This window comes from Protopterus annectens, chromosome 5.part0 (assembly GCF_019279795.1).
Source record: "Protopterus annectens isolate FY-2018-M chromosome 5.part0, PAN1.0, whole genome shotgun sequence".
NCBI classification, from domain to species: Eukaryota; Metazoa; Chordata; order Ceratodontiformes; family Protopteridae; genus Protopterus; species Protopterus annectens.
Genome location: NC_056735.1, coordinates 1,527,218,862 through 1,527,238,425, shown reverse-complemented (window position 1 = coordinate 1,527,238,425; position 19,564 = coordinate 1,527,218,862).

Here is a 19,564-nt window from a genome sequence, read left to right as displayed (position 1 = left end):
GAACTTCATCAGAAAATACAATGTTAATTGAGAAGGCCCGTAATAAATAGGTAAAAACCATGAACAAAAATAAATTAAAATAAAATGAACCAATCAGATTGTTGAAAAAACTGCTGTGTACTTATTAAGAACCAATCATGTAGCATTTGAAAACCAATTCCCAAGCAATGATATATATATATATATATATATATATATATATATATATATATATATATCTGTGTGTGTGTGTGTGTGTGTGTGTGTGTGTGTGTGTGTGTGTGTGTGTGTGTGTGTGCTCATTTATGTACAGACGTAGTCAACGAGATTGAATGATGTGGTCCTAGGCATGAAATGCATAGCCTAGTACCAACCTATGAACCTATAAATAATGCGGGAAGAAATATCCAGGGAATTGTTATGGCTATGCTTGTACAGGCTGTAGGATCGATAGCCTAGTACCTGCCTATCAACCTATGAACAAGAAACTTTATTTAACTGCTCTGATGAAGAAGTCACATGGCACACAGACATGGTTATTGCTAACTTGTACTTAAACATACACTAACAATATCATCACTGTATATTCAGAAAGCATGTTCACCTGTTGTCAATAAAACCAAATTATTATACAACCACAGCTAAAAGAGATCATAACATGACAAAAACTAGAAAGACTGCAACACACTGACCTGTGTGTCTAAAAATTAAATTGTATAGGCTTTTTTTTTTGCTAATTAAATGTGCAATCATGAGAAAAAATAGCTTTTACTGAAAAACTCCTCACTTATAACTAATATGACAGACCTAGTTCCTACAGGAACAGTGAGAAATATGGATCAGTGCTTCTGAGGTAAATATGACATAGATAGAAGGACTTTTTAAGGGAAGACTCAGTAAACCACAGAACAGTATATAGGTTCATAGGTTCATAGGTTGGTACTAGGCCATTGGCCCTAGGGCCTATACAAGCCTAGCCATAACAAATCCCTGGCTATTTCTTCCCACATTATTTACAGCTAATAGTCAAATGATAATGAATAATAAATTATGTAACGAGAGAGTTCTGGTATCTTTTACAAATTTGCACATGGTGATGGGACTGTTGAGTAGATTAGGTAGCAGCTGTTTTAAAATGCCACTTAAAATTAGAAAAAGGCCCACAATTACTGCAAACAGTGCAAGACAGCCCCTAACAAAATTTATAACAGGAAATGATAAATTAGGAGACACTAAGGGAACAAAGAGGAAAAAGTGAAATAAATTGTTATGGGAAAAAAGATACCAAGATGTTTGATGAATATTCCATTCAATTTCAGAGTGCTTAAAACATAACAGCCATCTTTCTGCAGTACAGCTAGGAAAATGTAATCACTACTTATGAAATTGCAACATAGATGTTCATCCACAGAGCTTAACATGCAAGTGGGGATTGAAAATGGAGGGGCAAACTTTTCTTCTATTTCTCAAACAAACAAAACAACAAAACTACTGCACAGAAGGCATAGCAACTGAGAAGTCGACTAGGGAACCTCTTGCTGTGGTGTGGCAAGGCTATTTATTTTATTTATTTTATTTTATTTTACATTTGTTGACCGGGCTAGTCCAGCTGGATATATGTCTATTTTCAGTAGAGACCCAGGGAGAAAAGCTCAAGGTGATAAAAAAAGCAGTTTTAACATACACACAGAGACAGTGACATATACAATCAAGATTATGCTAAAAAAAGCCATACATAACAAAAAGACTGAGACAAAGGTATATACAGTCAATCCTCTGTGCTATTGTGCTTTACACACCACACACACACACACACACACACACACACACACACACACACACACACACACACACACACGTGCGCGTACGCACACACAAATACAGAGTGTTTCTGTCTTAAAAAGGATTAGAATTCCAGAATTCATTATTATACTTGTCACAGGTTTGTTGGACTCAGCATCCCTGCTAGAAAAACATCCATTCATATTTAAGAAAGACAGGAAATAAAGCACTTTAGACTATAAAACTAGAGAAGGCTATTAATATCAAAAGTTTGCAAAATAGGAGATAAAGCACAGACTGCTTTGGTGCTATTGCCTGTAACTGAGTAGTCCTCTCAGACAGTAATCATGGATAATGTAGGACCCTTACATATCTCACTGCCTGCAGAGCCTGAGACTATACTGTTGGACAAAAGTTTATTTTACAGAAAGTCTTGGGGGGAGAGGTCCATTCAGTTTTATGAGGAAGGTGATTGCTGCCACTTATGTGAGAGTCTTGCCAGACAGACGGCAATACCATAACTTTTACCATGTTAAAATTATTTAGCTCTAATAACACAGTTACACAAGTGCTAAGAATATGCAGTAGGTTATAAGGGGAAGCAGAGAGGAACTGTTAGAGATATCCTCAGTGAGTCTTGAACTGATAGCCTCAGTGGATGAGGTATTCCCTACACGTGTCCAAGACATCTAAGAAGTCCTGCAAGAGTTTATGCATATGTTCATTGATAAGCAAGGCTGTAAACTGCCAGTAGATCAATACGTGGCTACAGAAAGCAGTAGCCAATGAAACAAGCTCCTTACAGGGTGAATAAGCAAATGAAGCAAGTCATGTGGAAGGAATTGCAGGAGATTTTGAAAATGGGCTAATCCAGGAATCCACTAGTTACTAGGCCTCACTTGTGACATCAGTACCAAAATGGGATAAGAACACCAGACCAAATTTTGCATAGACTAGAGAAAACTAAATGGTCATTTAGAGGTGGGTGCATACCCACACCCATGATAATCGAAACATTGGTGCAGATTGACAGGGCTAAGCATCTTACCACTACTGACCTAAGGATTATTGGTAGGTATCCTTGACATTCACATTGAGGGAAATGTTAACATTTTTTACCCTGGTTGCATTGTGTAAATTACCAAAATGTCCACCGGGATGATGATTGCCCTGGAAACTCTCATTGGCCTCTTAAAATAAATCCTAATAGGAGTTGTAGATTTTGGCCTTTGTTACAAAGATGATATTGTAAATGTGGTAAGTCCTAGCAGGTATATGTGTGCCATGTCATAAGATGCTGAGTTGACTATTAACACAGACAAATATCAAGCACCAAAAGAAGTAACTTATCTTGGCCATTAGATGAGTGATGGCAAAATTACGCTGCAAGACTTCTGCAGTGCAGACTAACCATGCATGGCCTACTGCTGTGACCAAAACACAGGTCAGGGCATTGCTCAGGGCAGAAGGTATTACAAAACATCTGTCACTCACTACAGTACCATAGCTACTCTTCTTACCAGCATTACTTGTCAGAATATGGCAAAAAAAATTGTTTAGACTACAGCTAGAGAGCAAGCACTCCAAAATCTCAAAGGGGTCTTGAGTGGACCCCTTCTCCCAGCTAGCCCTAATGATAACCAAATGTTTATGGTGCAGGCAGCTACTACAAACCACAGACTTGGTGTTGTATTCAGCCAATTTACTTCAAAGGCAGAACAGCATCCAGTAATATCTCAGTCATAGATTTGAGATAATGGAAGAATTATGTGCAAATGTGAAAAAGGAACACTTGGGAATAGTGTCAACTTTTCAAAATCGTCAACTTTACCTGTATGGTAAACAAATTCAGAGAAGTTACAGATAATAATCCCTTGTAGTGGTTCCATTGTCAAACAAGTGCCATTGTCAAAACAGCAAACATGTTGGATGGCATTTGTGAATACATCTCTAGAATATGATAATCCAGCCCCCCGTGTGGTATCATTAATACAAACGCAAGATGTTTTATCATGATAGGTGACTGGATATAATAACTTAAAATGTACACTATGTGCATACTTTGTGTGCACTTTCTGAATTCAAAAACAGACCAGCAATAATGATTGTCCTGTCTATTCATTCAGAATGGTTATACTAAGTGTACACATAGTGTACACTTTGTGTTAACCTTTATGAATCCAGTCCAAACCTTCTATTTTCTTTGCACAATATTCCAGTCATTCTATGCTTGATTTTACAAAGTGTGTTGTTTATTATAGCAATAACTCACTTCCTCTAGGATCACACCCTACATATGTAATATGATTCATTAGCACTGCACTATGCACCATCTGCATTTCATGGGGTGGTCATGGCAGCATCCGTAATCTTTTATGGGGGCTGTACTCATCCTGTGATTGAAGCCAGCAATCTTGCCTCTCTGTCTAAACTATGATGATATTTCCCTACCACCATCTAATATTATAACATGGTGACTACATATTTTTCCCATCATCTGTTGTGCAACCTCAGAGTTGGCATATATAGTTAGCAGGGGATGTAGGGGTGAAGGGGGGGCTAGCTCCCCTGCAAAAAAATTGAGAAAATGTGGTTCAATTTTTACAGATTTTTCAATGGTCTTATATTTGATTATATTATGTCACTTTTTTCAATGTTTTTGCACAGGGGTCATGAACTCCTATGCCTCTATCTGGGGGGGCTTCCTCCCACATCCCCTGCTAATTATATATTTCAACTCCAAGGTTGTACAACGGTGGGGAAAGGCATAGACTCTCAACTAATATAACTTTAATTTTGTCAGTGTTTTTCAGTTTAGATATTTTTCTGTTTAGATTTTTTCCTGTCAGTCATTTTACTGTTGAGCTTATGTTTTTCAGATCATTCCAGGTACACCTATGTGTGTGTCTGTGTGTGTGTACATATATATATATATATATATATATATATATATATATATTTGTTGTTGTCTTTTGGCTTTTCCCGTTTAGGGGTCACCACAGCAGAATTCCAGTCCGCTAATGATTGGCAGTAGATTTTCACAAACACCGAGGTGCCAGCTAGACATTCAACCTTCAGCGAAAGCACACCCATTTACACATGTCTTTCAAACACCCACACTCCAGTCGAGAATCGAACAGGAGAACCTTTTGCTGTGAGGCAACAACACTACCGCTGCACCACCACGGCATTTTTATAGATATATATATATATATATATATATATATATATATATATATATACATATATATATATATATATATATATATATATATATATATATATATATATATATATATATATATATATATATATATATATATATATATATATATATATATATATATATATGCATATATATATATATATATATATATATATATATATATATATATATATATATATATATATATAGATATATATATATATATATATATATATATATATATATATATATATATATATATATACATATATATGCATATACATATATATATATATACACACACACACACACACACACACACACACACACACACACACACACACACATACACATGCGCGCGTACACACAAATATAGAGAGAGTGAGAGAGATAGAGAGAGAAAGAGAGAGAGACAAGTGTACTTAAAATAGTCAAATCACCCATACATCAATATCTTTAATGCTGACACCAAAAAATTGAAAAACAAGGTTGAATCTTTAATGAGCTTGCGCTAAGTTATAACCTTAGGGCATGCAACAATTACAGAATTTTTTTGTAGGGGGACAAGCCCCTCAGCACCTCCATAACCCCTTCTAATTTTATATAGTTTATGAGTGCACAATACTAGGGAAATGGCTTATTCCCCAACCCCAGGAATTGTGGTCTTGTACACCTGTCAGCAATCAGTTTTATCAACCAAAGTGTGTCTGCATATCACAGTTAATAATCTCCACTGCTATTAACTGTTTCACCACTGCATATGTGAGTATATATGGAGGTGGTAATAACCCCCCCCCCCCAAGGCACAAGTTAGTAGTATGGTGGAAAATATTAATTTTCTATATAAGTTGATAGGGTAGTATGGTAAATTTTGTTTATTTATTATTTATTTTATTTGACATTTGTTAACCGGAATAGTCCAACTGAGCAAAAGCCCTTTTTCAGCGGAGGCTGAAGGAGAAAAGCTCCACAGTAAAGCAAGTTATTACATCACACTGTCTAGTTGGTTACAATAGTAAAATACGTTAATACTGTATACAGACAATACTGATATAACACATTATTACAAACATAATAATTACTAGCAAAATACAATATTAGAATACATTAATCATGTATGCAGACCATACCTCTCAACTGTCCAGATTTTTGCAGAATGTCCAGATTTTTGCTTTACATTTTTGGTCTGTTTTTCCTAAAATTGTTTCTTTCTAGCAAATTAGTGGCAAATCATTAAAGACTGAAATTAGAAAATAAAGACAGACATTTGAGTTTTAGACTTCATACCCTGCAGAAAATGCATGTTAATGCAAAACCTGTCATTCTGTCAACTTTCTAAGTTTGTAAGAGCAATATTTAAAAATTTGTCCTCGTTTGTACCATTTTTTATGGCTTTGTCCAGATTTCTTACTCTAAGAGATTGAGAGGTATGATGCAGACATTGCACATATAACACATGATTACACATATTTATTTTACTATGATTTATGCTATAACCAAAGGTTCAAGGAGTAGAATAAAGCAGCATATTAAAATTGTATGCAGGGAAGATATCCTGTTATTAAAAAGTTAATTAGGAAAATAAATGGCTTGTAGAATTGGAGATTTAGCATGTATATAAGTTGTGATGGGAGGTAAGGTTGGGGTAATAGGAATTGAGGACAGTTAGGTAAATAATAACAGGAACAGGAGATAAAGTTACTGAGGAGGTTAGGTGAGGAGAATAACAAGGGATGAACTGAGCTAAGAGGATGCAGATAAGATTTATTTATTTTATTTATCATTTGTTAACCAGGAAATTCCAACTTGGAACAAAGCCAATTTTCAGCAGAGGCCCGGGAAGAAAGGCTCCAGATGCATGTCTTTGTAATGTAGGAGGAAACCCACACAAATGCAGGGAGGACATGCAGACTCCACACAGAAGGCACCCCAGCCGAGAATCAAACCAGACAACCTCTTGCTGGGAGGTGACAATGCTACCGCTGCACCACTGCGCCATCCAAGATGATGTATAAGAGAATATATAATAGCGTGGTGAGAAGAGAGTGAGAGTTGGATTACAGTTAGAGAGTTCAAGTAGGATATACAATGACATGTCCAGGTAGTATTTAGGTAATCTTTTAGATTACCCCAACCACATTACTACAAGGAGATGTTTTTGGTGGTAAATGTGTAGACACAGTATATTGCAAAGGTCAAGCAGTAGGATGTGAACATCAGCTACTCTGCGATGGACAATTAATGGTATTTGGATTCTGAGACTGCAGTATGCTGTGTGGGCATGTTGTTGGATGCTTGAGGTGCGGGTGTTGATTATTAATGTCTCTGATGCTGATGAGATAGGAGAGATGGTGACGAGTGTGCTATCTGAAATAAAATATTAGTAAGTCAGAGAGAATTGTAATCGTTGCTACCAGACACATAAAATAAATCAGGACAGTGTGCAAGAGTTAATCAAATCCTTATTGTACTGTGTAATGACATACTAAAGGGCAATGCTTCATGTTGATGGTACTTACATGTATATGAGAGAGAAACAAAAGGGAAAACTTAGTGAACATGACAGTTAAAGCTTATTGAAAGTATTATGGCAGAGCAGAATGGTAATATCTAATAGGGATTACGTATTAAAAAGTTCAGACAATTTGCACATGCCTGACTTCATGCTGGTGGGGAAATATGTGGCAGTGGTGGATATTTGAGAAGGTGTGATTACATCAAAGGATTTACCATTTGTGGTTGTACCTGATATGATGTTACAATATTTAGTACAGGAGTCTGCAGTTATGTATTCTAGGACAACCTTAAGCCAGATTACAAATAATTCACAGCCCGAGGTGCTGTACAAGAGGAAGGCTCCTCCCATTTCTCTCAGCTCTCCAGATTTTCACAGACTATCCAGATTCTTGCCTGATATTTTTAGTGCATGCCCCATACAATTTTCAGTTTTCTAGCATACCACTGAGGATTGAAGTCACTAAATAATACTAAGTAAAGACAGACATTTGAGTTTCAGACTTCATATCATTTAGATAATGCATAATAATAAAAAAAAAAAAACAGTTATTCTATCAACTTTCTAGGTGTACAGGAGCAATATTTAAAATCTATCCCTATTTTTGAGCCTTTATCCCCCCATTATTTCTGGCTTATTTCAGATTTCTGGTATTGAGAGGTTGAGAGCTATGGCTCCTCCTCTGTCAGCTGATGAAGGGGGTCATAAGTAATGGCCTAAGAAAGATGACAGGATTTTTTACCTCTATATCTGTGATGGCTCAAGCAGCATATCAGAATGCAGTATAGATCTGGGGGATGAAAAACTGTTTGGTGAATGAAATGGTGTTACTTAAGGGCAAGATTATATGGCGATTATATACCATACATTGCAGTGTCACCACTGTACTCTAAAAGCCTTCCTATACATATGTTGATGTCCTCTAAATTGGAATGAGTCTATATTTTGTTGTGGCAAGTGACACCTCAGTAGGTGGTTGAGGTGAAATGCTTTGAGCCCAACTCAACGATTCCATTGTTCTAGTTTCACATTGTACACTTAATGTTTTGCAAATGGCTGTGAATTTTATGAATGTCCCTACTTACAATTTGCATTTTATTTTTTTTACCTTGATTGAACCTGAAAATGGTCGATCTGGATCAACATTTAACCCCAGTTAGCAAATAAATAACAAAATAAACAAACCTGTACTTCTCAGACCCCATATGTGCTTTGTCTCCTCAGTAGTGTTTGTGCAGTGCAGTGCAGTTTGTAAAGCTATAACTTGTATTACAGTCTGTTTACATGACTATTTTCTTTTAGACAAGTATAAGTTCATCAACTGCCTTCAGCGCCAGGCAAGACAGGACTTACTTGCTGCTATAGACATGCAGCTACTTAGCTCTGTGTGTGTGTGTGTGTGTGTGTGTGTGTGTGTGTGTGTGTGTGTGTGTGTGTGTGTGTGTGTGTGTGTGTGTGTGTGTGTGTTTAGACACAGTAATAGTTGCAATAGTATTAACAACAACAGCATTAGAGCTAGCACATCATATTGATGTATGCATACATACATGCATACATATAAGGTAAGACTTTGGATCTTAACTTACACAAAGATAATCACTTTTAAAGAGTTCTGGGAATGTTTGTGAGGATGCAGACAGCTTTGGAGAAAAGGGAAAGTTTGTTTCCTTAAATGGCAAACACCAGACTCTCAACTTAAAGAAAAAACACAGGACATAAACGACATGCTCATTGTCACATAGCCATCATTTTATTGAAATTTCGTTATTTATATATATATATATATATATATATATATATATATATATATATATCTACTGTTTGACTTCACTGCAAGACAGGGACTCATTTCCACTAACTGTAATCTCATCAATACAAAAAGATGAAGAAGTAATCATCCCTTTTACCTAATAATGCCTAGTGACACCTCCAGGCGTTTCTCTATTGGCATCCTACTGATTTCTGCAAGCTTATATCGCCTATTCATACTTCCGTTAATAATTTCAAAATTAAGCTGTATACAAATTATTGAAATATTCCGTGTTAAAGGTTATATCATGGACAATACAATTGCATTGGTACTCACCCTCTGTCTGGTGCAGGTAAAAACTGTTGTTCAAATAATATTTACTTACCCTGTCATAAATCAAGTGACAAAGACAGAACTGCATAGCCTCATGTGAAAGTTCTCATCTGAATGAATAAAATGCAGGCGGTTGCTAAGACATTATAAGTTGTTTACAAAATGATACAAACTTAATAGTCAATCTGTTTACAGGGACTTCTACAATCTAATTACTAATTAAAAAATTCTGTCTATAAAAATGGTTTGTGTACTTCTTTAGTAATGCCGATCATTCCAGAGATACGAATATTTGTTTGAAATGTGGAGACATAATATGATTTTTATCAAAAAGCTTAGGCAGTGCCCAATGGAAGTTGCACTGAAAAATTCCTGTGCTTCAGTGGAGGGAATGAGTTAAAAATAGTAACTCCATGGTCTCTTCCACCATGGTGAAAGTAAAACATCCTGCAAGAGTCAAAGCAGGCAAAAAAAATCTAGTATTGTGCATTTACTACATTTAATATGCAAAACTGTCAGGGAAACTTTAGTTTGAGGAACCCTATCAGGTACTGAACACTGGTAACACACACAACGATATCTAGAATGTCTCTTCTGCACAACTTTGCCTGACAAATGATAAAATTATACCTGAGCCAGTTCATAAAGATACATATTTATTAACAATATCAAATGCAGAATAACATTGTCAATTAAAAGCCTAGCTATGCTATATTAGTATAATGTCAAAAAAAAAGAAAATAAATAAATCAATATTTGTGTCATTTTAAAGATGTTCGATTCTCACAGAAAGCCTATGATGCCCATACAAAAATTCAAATTGTAGCTTTTCCCTTGTCTTTGCAAGTAATTTTGCAGTTTGTAGAAAACTCAAAATGCTAAAAATGTCAAAAATTGTAAAAGAAACATCCAGTGTAGGTACAGAACATATGCATGCCAAAACGGGATCAGACTCCTGCTAACTGCCATCTTTCTCAAATTTAGGTAACAGCAGAAACATACATACCATTTCTTCAGACAGCAAACACGTTTTATATTCCAATTATAGAATGTATTGTTTTCACAAGTGCACTAAAATATATTTATATGTCCATAAACATATTTCTAAGTTTTTAAGTATTCTGATGGAAAATATCAGAAATTTTCACACAATAATTCAGAATGCTGTTTATTTCCATGTCTTTGTGGCTGAATTTGTATGTAATTGTTAGGCAAATGCTGAATGTTAAGATTTAATTGTGAAGTGTGGAATCTCTTCAGGGATACAAAACCTATATAAAAAAAGACCAAACACAGGCCATAAACGGGAAGCAACTGGCGGATGTTTTTTTCTGGGAAAAAATAGATGTCAGCACAATATTACCACCAGTTAATGGATCCTTTAGCTTCTTCTAGTAGACCAACAATTCACTAAGAGATGCATGTGAACTGCTAGCTATGTAATTATACTACATTTCATGTATGTCATATCAGGAGATTTGCTAAAGCTATAATTTTTTTATTTATGTACATTCTGTGTGTAGTTTTTGTGTTATTTATAACTATTATCTCTTCTCACCTCATTCTTTGGAAATTACTCACTACCTACACTGCATTTGCTACCCTTTTTCACCACAGTTGCTGGAGTGGACTTGGAATCTTTACACTTGTATACTGTATTCCAAATAGCTAAGGGGTTGCCAGTGCTTTGCTTTTTGCTATGCACATTGCAGATATGATAGTACAATTGTACTCATTATCTACTTATTATGCTAATTATTATTATAAATAATTTCATAATAGCTAATATGCTACAAGTGCTGTTCTTAATACACTAATAGTGTTACTGCTGGTTGCTGTACAAATTACGAATGTGGCTGCACAGTTTTTGTTGGTCTCGACTTCAATGCCAATTGTCATGGTAACAAGTGCATTACAATTACTGTTGCTACTATTCCTCCTGTCCTAATGAATAGCTGTTTCTTTATAGTTTATATCTTTAATTGGTAGTCATTTCTGTACATTAACTATGTTTTCCTGCTTGTTAACTGGATAGTGCAACTCTAATGGTTCATTACTAAGGAAGAAGTTGTTAATCATTCCAACATTTTCTTCTTGCAGCTCATTCTTACTATTGAGCTCAACTTAGGTGATTAGAAAACTAGTGATCACAAGTGACATGTCTCACAGCTTACTATTTTTTTTTTCATTCCTGCAGCTATCCATTCAGTTGCCTCCAGCTCCTCTCCTTGGTAACCCAAGCCAGTTAGGACACTGGTGCAGAGTTATTATGCTGCCAGGGTGTGTGTCTTAATGCCCCCCCCCATAGCCTTGTGATATCTATAACTGCTACCTTTGGAAGTTGTGTGCATTTTTACACATATTTGTGACCTCCTACGTCCCTTAGTGTTTATGCAGCACAGAACTCAGCAAGCTCTTAAGTCTTATTGCAACACACCTAGTCTGTCTTCCACCCCCCAGGATGGGAAGGCAACATCAACTGCCACTCCCATGCTACCCCTGTGGCCACTCTAGCACCGCATCCAGAACCCATCCAATTATCTAACACAGGTCATTTGGGGCACAGTAAGGGCTTTATCCCTCTGCACCGTGGGATTTACAGCTTACTGTTGTCTGTGGCTGGCAATTTGAGTACTATTGTTATTAAAGTGTAAAGTATGCACAAATGGTTTAAAGTGTAGCTCTCTCAGAACTTTATTGTCTGGTAGTTTCCTAATAAGCTTATGGAACCATGTCATAAAGGTCTAAGTATTTTTTACTGTGGTTCACTGTCGACTTACCAAACAGACCAGAGTTTTCAAGAACATAGAAATTTATACATTGTCTAACTTGCAGATTATCATTGTTTTATTAGTGTTCTAGAGTTGCTTAGTAGAATATTTGACTAGTAAGCTACAGTGTTTTATAAGAGAACTATCCTGTATTCTGTGCTGAACAAGCTGAACTATTTTACTGACTAATCACTGACATGTTGCTGATAGTTACTCTAATTGTGCAGGTAGTGTTATAAGTGTGCAACCTTATTCCATTGGTTGAGTCTCTAAGCATTTTGTTTATCACAGAAGCAGAAGTGTGGAGGTGGACGTAGGATAATATAGGTTCACAGGTTCAAAGATGTGTACTAGGATAACAACCACAAGGGCCTTTTTAAGCCTAGCCATGCATCCCAAATCTCTGACAAATTCTGGTACCTTTGTTAATAGTAAGGAAAGAATTGGAAATGAAACATTTACAAGCAGAGACTATGTATCAGAGCCACAGACTAAAACTGAATGCCAAGAAATGCATGAGTATCCTTTGGAAGCCTTACATCCCTGGTAACTATCATATTAACAACACAACACTAATGTCTGTGACATCAATAGGAATTGTTGGCAGGACAGATTTGTGCCCGGGAGACTCCCCCATCTGTGGAATAGACTCCTGCTCCACGTCAAGCAGAGTACTCCATTAACCCTTTTTAAGAGCAACCTGGATAACTGAAAGGGGAAAAGACAATACACCCCTGGGATTCAACCTGTGTCCCTGCTGGACAGGGTATTGGGTGCTGACTTGTCCGAACATGGGCTAAATTCTTGGATAGGCTTGTAAGGGCCTTAGGGCCAATAGCCTAATAACTTTATATGATCCTATGATCCTAAGAGTCGACCCATTAGTCAGGGACTTGGGATACACATAGAGAATTATCTAATCTTTGACCATCACACGTTTACAGTAGTGTGGAAATCATTCTGTGCTGTGTCATTTATAAACAAAGGTATGGCATCTAGGTCCAGGAGTTTATTGTTCCACTGTATTCAGCATTCATCAAACCTATCATTTAGTACAATGTCCCCTTTGGTATGTACCTAACCAAGCGCATCTAGCAATTGGAACATTGACAAAACTTCCACACTAAAAGAATACAAGGTGTAAGTAACAAGTCCTATGTAAACTGCCTCAAAGCCCTATCCCTGCATTCTGTCTCCTACAGGCTGCTGAGGGGAGATCTATACCTGGCATACAAGGCATTGAAAGACCACACCTTGAGGGACTTCCTGGATATATGCAAAATAAACAAACAACATGGCATAACATAGTCTTTCTACTAATTCATGATGAATTATCCTAATAAAACAACTCATGGATTAAAAACTTTGTTATTTTGAAGTTTTAACTGCATTAACATCACTCTCATATTGTGTCAAATTAGTTCAGAAACTGCATGATGGAGAACAGAACTATTTTACTGAAGTTTACTAATTGTGAGCTACTTCACTGCTGAATGTCATAATCAGGTCCAATCCAAGTAACTTAAAGTTAGTTGTACAGATCTTATCATACACAATGACCATCAAGTAGGAAAACCATCAAATTAATGACATCGTAGAAGCCTGTTCTGCCAAAATGACATTTCTGAAACAAAAGAGAAAATTCATACTACTAAACTACAGGAATGCACAATCACCATAATGCAAGACAGAACTAAGGTGCACTAAAATACTGTGTCATTATGCTAGAGGACAGCTACTGCTGAAATAACTTACATCTGACTGGGCTCAGGGATGGTACAGAGAAAGGAAATTTGGCCGATTTTCTTGAAGAACATTTGTGTGAGGGATTGGATCTATTTTCATCTACTACAATTACTAATGAACAAGCACATTGAGCATTGCAAGCATCCTCAAGACTGGGACGGCCACCCAGGCAAATAACCTTTACATTTCTATCAAACTGGGACAAATGGGGTATTCTGAAAGCTGCCAAGGAGAGTTGGCCTTTTCTCATGTGTGGTTAGAGAATATGAGTAGCATCCTGCCATCACCCAGAATGATACCACAGTACAAGGACAAAATGATTGACTTCAACAATTCGCTAAGCTTCTGGTGTCATTTTAAGGGGATCCAGTATCTGTCTGCCTGAGATGACATGATTGACAGACCACGATGCTTTCCCAGAGATGGCCTGCACCTGTCACCCTTGGGATTCCGGATACTGGCTATGGCTCTTGCCACCCCTATAGTGCCTTTTTTAGGCAAGGTTCAAATGACAAATTCACCACCTTACCAGGTACAAGCAAGCGAAATCTGAGGTTAATGCTACTCAATGCTAGAAGACTAAACCTCAAAATGCATTCGCTCGAGGCACTCCTTAAAATGGAGAACACTGACATCTGTGCAGTGACAGAGACCAGGTTCAAGGCTTCAGAGAGCACCCCTGCATTACCAGGTTATAATTCATACCACACCTTTCGGCCACCTAACCAGGACCGAAGCACTAAAGGTGGAGGCATGTCTATATTCATTAAGGATATCCACACCTCCAGGCTAGTTGCTCAGCATAATGCATCCAAGATTATCCAAGTGCAACTAACACTGGGCAAGACTGCAATCCAAATTGTAACTTGCTACAGATCCCCCACCATGAGCCAGGATTCCCACTCCTCATTTCTTGATACAATGGAAAATATTAGGGTACAACCCAACACCCTAATAATGGGCAATTTCAACTACCCCACCATTAACTGGGAAAACTACTCATGTACCAACTCTTGTGCTCAGCGTTTTCTGGAATTTATAAATTCCAGTGCCTTGGATCAGCTTATCCACACCCCCACCAGGGGCAGCAATATCCTAGACCTGCTCATTACCAACATGGGCGACTGGTGTTCCACACCAGAAGTCAATTCCTCTTTGGTCAGATCCAACCACAAGCTAATCACCCTAAACATCCGCATCCCACCAAAACTTCTGCAAAGACAGTTTCACGCTTCTTAAGGCAGAAGTGGCAAACTTCACGACACCCATGCAGATGGACAACAGAGGTATGACTGCTGAATCCTACACAAATGCACTTTACAAGCACTTACATGAGTGCATGGATCATTCTATCCCTAACAGAATCAAGATGCTATCCCCCCCAAAAAATGAAGCCAATCTGGTGGTCCCCAGTCATAAGCAAACTCTAAACAGAAGAAAGAAACTGTTGCAAAAAAGAGTAAAATCCCATGATTGGAGGAACTCTCTGGTCAGTCTCAGTAAGAAGCTGAGATCCCTCATAAAATCCTCCAAAGCTAGTTACGAAAACAAAATTGCCACTGATTCTAAAGACAACCATAAAGCATTCTATAGCTATGTCAAGAATCTCAATGGCAACACTCAGATCTGCTCTGAGTTACAGCACAATGGTACTAAATATACAGAACCAACTGATATTGCCAACATCCTTGCAGATAGGCTCAGTGCTAACTTTACCCCCTCTCACCTCCTAAAGAGCCCATCTCTATACCAGAAAAATGCAAAGTTTCTGTAATCACTGCTGCACAGGTAAAAACCACACTCTCTAAAGCCAAGAAGACAGCATTCATAGGACCTGACAACATCCCAGGCTGTGTTCTACATGAACTGCAGAATGAACTGGCACCCCACCTAAGCACCATGTTCAATCATAGCCTCACCTCAGGCGTTGTTCCCACTGTATAGCGCACAGCAATGTTTATCCCACTCCATAAAGGGGGAGCCAGCACGGACCCCAGGAACTACCGCCCCATTAGCCTAATGAGCCTGGTCTGCAAGGCCATGGAATGTATCATCATCGATCTTATACACAAAGACATTGGTAATCTCCAAACTCTGGACCCCACCCAGTTTGGGTTTGTAAAAGGCAGATCATGTCTCCTAAACCTGATAGACTTCTTTCAAGCAGTCACCAAAGCCGTAGACGAGGGAAAGGTGGTTCACACAGCCTATCTAAATCTTGCCAAGGCTTTTGTCACCATTCCCCACTCTGGAAATATAGATAAACTCACTAAACTAGGTATAAATCCCTATGTCACAAGATGGGTTGCCAACTGGCTCACTGACAGAACCCACACTGTGAAAGTAGCAGACTCCAGAAACAACTTCAGACCAGTGACAAGTGGAGTACCACAGGGTTCAGTCCTGGGTCATCTCCTGTTTGGTATCTACTTTTCTGAAGTGCAGGCTAACACAGATGGTCTTTGGCTAATGAAGTTTGCAGATGACTGCAACCTAGGAGCCATAATCGAAACTCCTAATGATGTGGACATCCTACAAAAGGTATCACGGAGACAGATGCCTGGTGTCAAAGCCATGGCCTCAAGCTCAATGCCAAAAAGTGCATTGTCATCCTCTTTGGTAAAAACTCTGTACCCATGAGCTACCACATAGGTGGTAGTCTACTTAACAATGAAAGTGTGATAAGAGACCTTGGGACCCAGGTGGACAGTAGTCTCTCCTTTGATAATCACATTGCCACAGAAGTGGCACACCTCATCACAAAAGGTTTCTCATCCAAGAAAAAAGAGGTCATTGTTCCCCTCTACTTGTCACTCATTAGACCCATTATAGAGTACAATGCCCCTTTTGGTATGTACCTCAAAAGACTTCTACAACAACTGGAAAGGCCGCAGAGATATCTCACAAAGAGGATTACCGGCCTCAAACAGATGCCCTACGCAGACCATCTCAAAAAACTCCAGCTTTACTTTGTCACATATCACCTACTCAGAGGCAATCTCTGCCTAACATACAAAGCTATGTCAAACCTAGAGCTGTTGGACATGCTCCACTTAAAGAAATCCCAATCCCTCTGAGCTACATGCTCTAGGGACCTAAACCTTGTCACAACAATAAATAGAACATGCTGGAGGGATAAATTCCTGTCCCAGAGACTTTCCATACTCTGGAACAAACTACCAATCTATATCAAACAAAGCTCCTCATTAGTACTCTTCAAGAAAAATCTTGATGATTGGATGGGAAATAGGAAATTCACCCCGAGGATCACTTCTGTGGCTCTGCTTGACAGTGGCACAGGAAAATAATTTTCTTGGGTGGCAAAAGTCAGGGTACCTTTTTGGCTAGGCTTATATAGGCCCTAGGGCCAATAGCCTAGTACCTACCTATGAACCTATGAATCAGGACTTTTCTGCAGAAACAACACATGCTAGGCCTTCCTTTCAAGAGGTATGATGCTTATGTTATCAAAATGGGTTAGCTACTGTCCATGAAGTACCAAGCTACTCTATCAAGTAGATTGCACAATCAAAAGGAGCTATTTCAGATTGTTGAAGTGGCATCAACCTTTATGCAAACTCAGTAAAATGTGGTAACTGTAAAAAATGAATGACAACCCACATCACTGGGGAAGTTCACAGAGATCCCTACCGATAATCTTCCCTTTCAGAAAACCACTATTGAAAAGAGAAAACAAGCAGCCCAGCTCATTCAAGTAAGCCTCAATTAAGCAGTTTTTCTTGTGAGTCAATACTTCAAAAGCCAACTACCCAACTGTCTATGTCAAACTTAGATCTTTTGAGTAGAGGAAATTAGCGTTCTAATAAAATACATTCTAAATGCATGACTATTACATCAGGCACATACATTTTTAAAATTAACAAAACAAAATGCCATTTGGGTCTGGCAAAATTCATACCAAGCAAAAGAGGATCTTTTGAATGCTACACTGGGACTTAGTAGATCTGGTTTTATACTGATTCTTATTTTACCTTTTTTGGAAATATTTTACTTGGTTAAGCTAGTATAGACTCAACCATACAGGATGTACTTACCATATAATATACCCATCACAGAGACTCCATTAACTTTGAAGTGCTCTTCTTTGTAATCTGTTTTACAAGCCAGGGAAGAACCTTTTTGTCAAAAGAAGACTGAGTTGTTTATAGTTTGCAATAAGTTTTTTTCTTGTACAGTCACAAAGTTTGGACTATATATACACTACATGATATTTGATTTAATTTTTATGTGTTTATTCTACTTTTGTTAATGACTTTTTCTTAATATGCTACATGCATTTACTGTTAATCTTAGAGGTCTTTAGACACTATGGAAATGACAAACCATTAAGTCATGGTTAAAGAAAATGAAATGCAATTTTTTTTTGGCCAGAACATGTTCAGGTATTGAATTCTTTCTGGAATGGTACTTTGGTTCATGGTATCAATATGTCTTCGAAGGATCCTGTTAGGAGTTAACAATTCCTTGGGATGGTCTCTGAAGTTTAAGCTTTCAGACAGAATGGAGGAAGGATAATCAGTCTTTTCTCATCCCCAGTGGGTACCTGGACTCTAGAATCAGTCTATGGGCCTAATAAAAATGACACTGCTTCTTTTGTAGAACTGTTTGGAGTTGTTGAAACATTAGTTAGGATCCTAACAAAATAATTTTAACTGGTGATTTCAATGTCAGTCTTGACTCCCTATGTAACCAAAGTAATCCCAAAAATGAGCATCATATTAAAGCTCAGATAGTGCAGCTAAGAATGATTTGGGGCCTGGTGGACATTTGTAGAATCATGAATCCTCAACATACTACCTATAAGAATAGTTCCCTGAAGGGGTTCTCAGGTAACTGCATTCATTATTGTTTAATCTTGGCCAAAATAACCAATATAACTGCAGACATGGATATACTCCTACCTCCTGGGACAGCTCATGGAACTGTCTTTCTGATCTTATCCCCAGAGATCACTTGATCTATGAAGTCAAGCTGGAGACTAGAACCTTTAATACTATTGGATGACAATCTAGTAAATCAAATACGGATGACTGTGACAGAATATATTTCACATTCCCCACCAACCAGCATGCCTATTGAAACCTTGTGGAAATCCCTAAATCTTGAGATTTGTACATGGGTTAGAGCTACATTTCTTAATACACTGAAGGAAAATATTTGAGAATTAGAACAACAAACAGCACATGTATGGGAAAGATTCAAATAAATAAATAAATAAATACATATATAAATGTCGTCTTTTAAGGACCACAAAGTCTTACAAGAATAGAAAGCTGCTTGCCAATATTTAAATGTAAAGTCAAAGAAAAAGGGCCACAGCTCAATCTTGTGCACTGGGGAACAGACCAGGAAATATATATTATCATACAGCCTTAATCTAGGGCAAAGAGCAGCCCTTATCCCTGAAATTAGGGGACCTGGACCCCACAATATTATTATTCAACCTAAAGCTTTTAATGAAG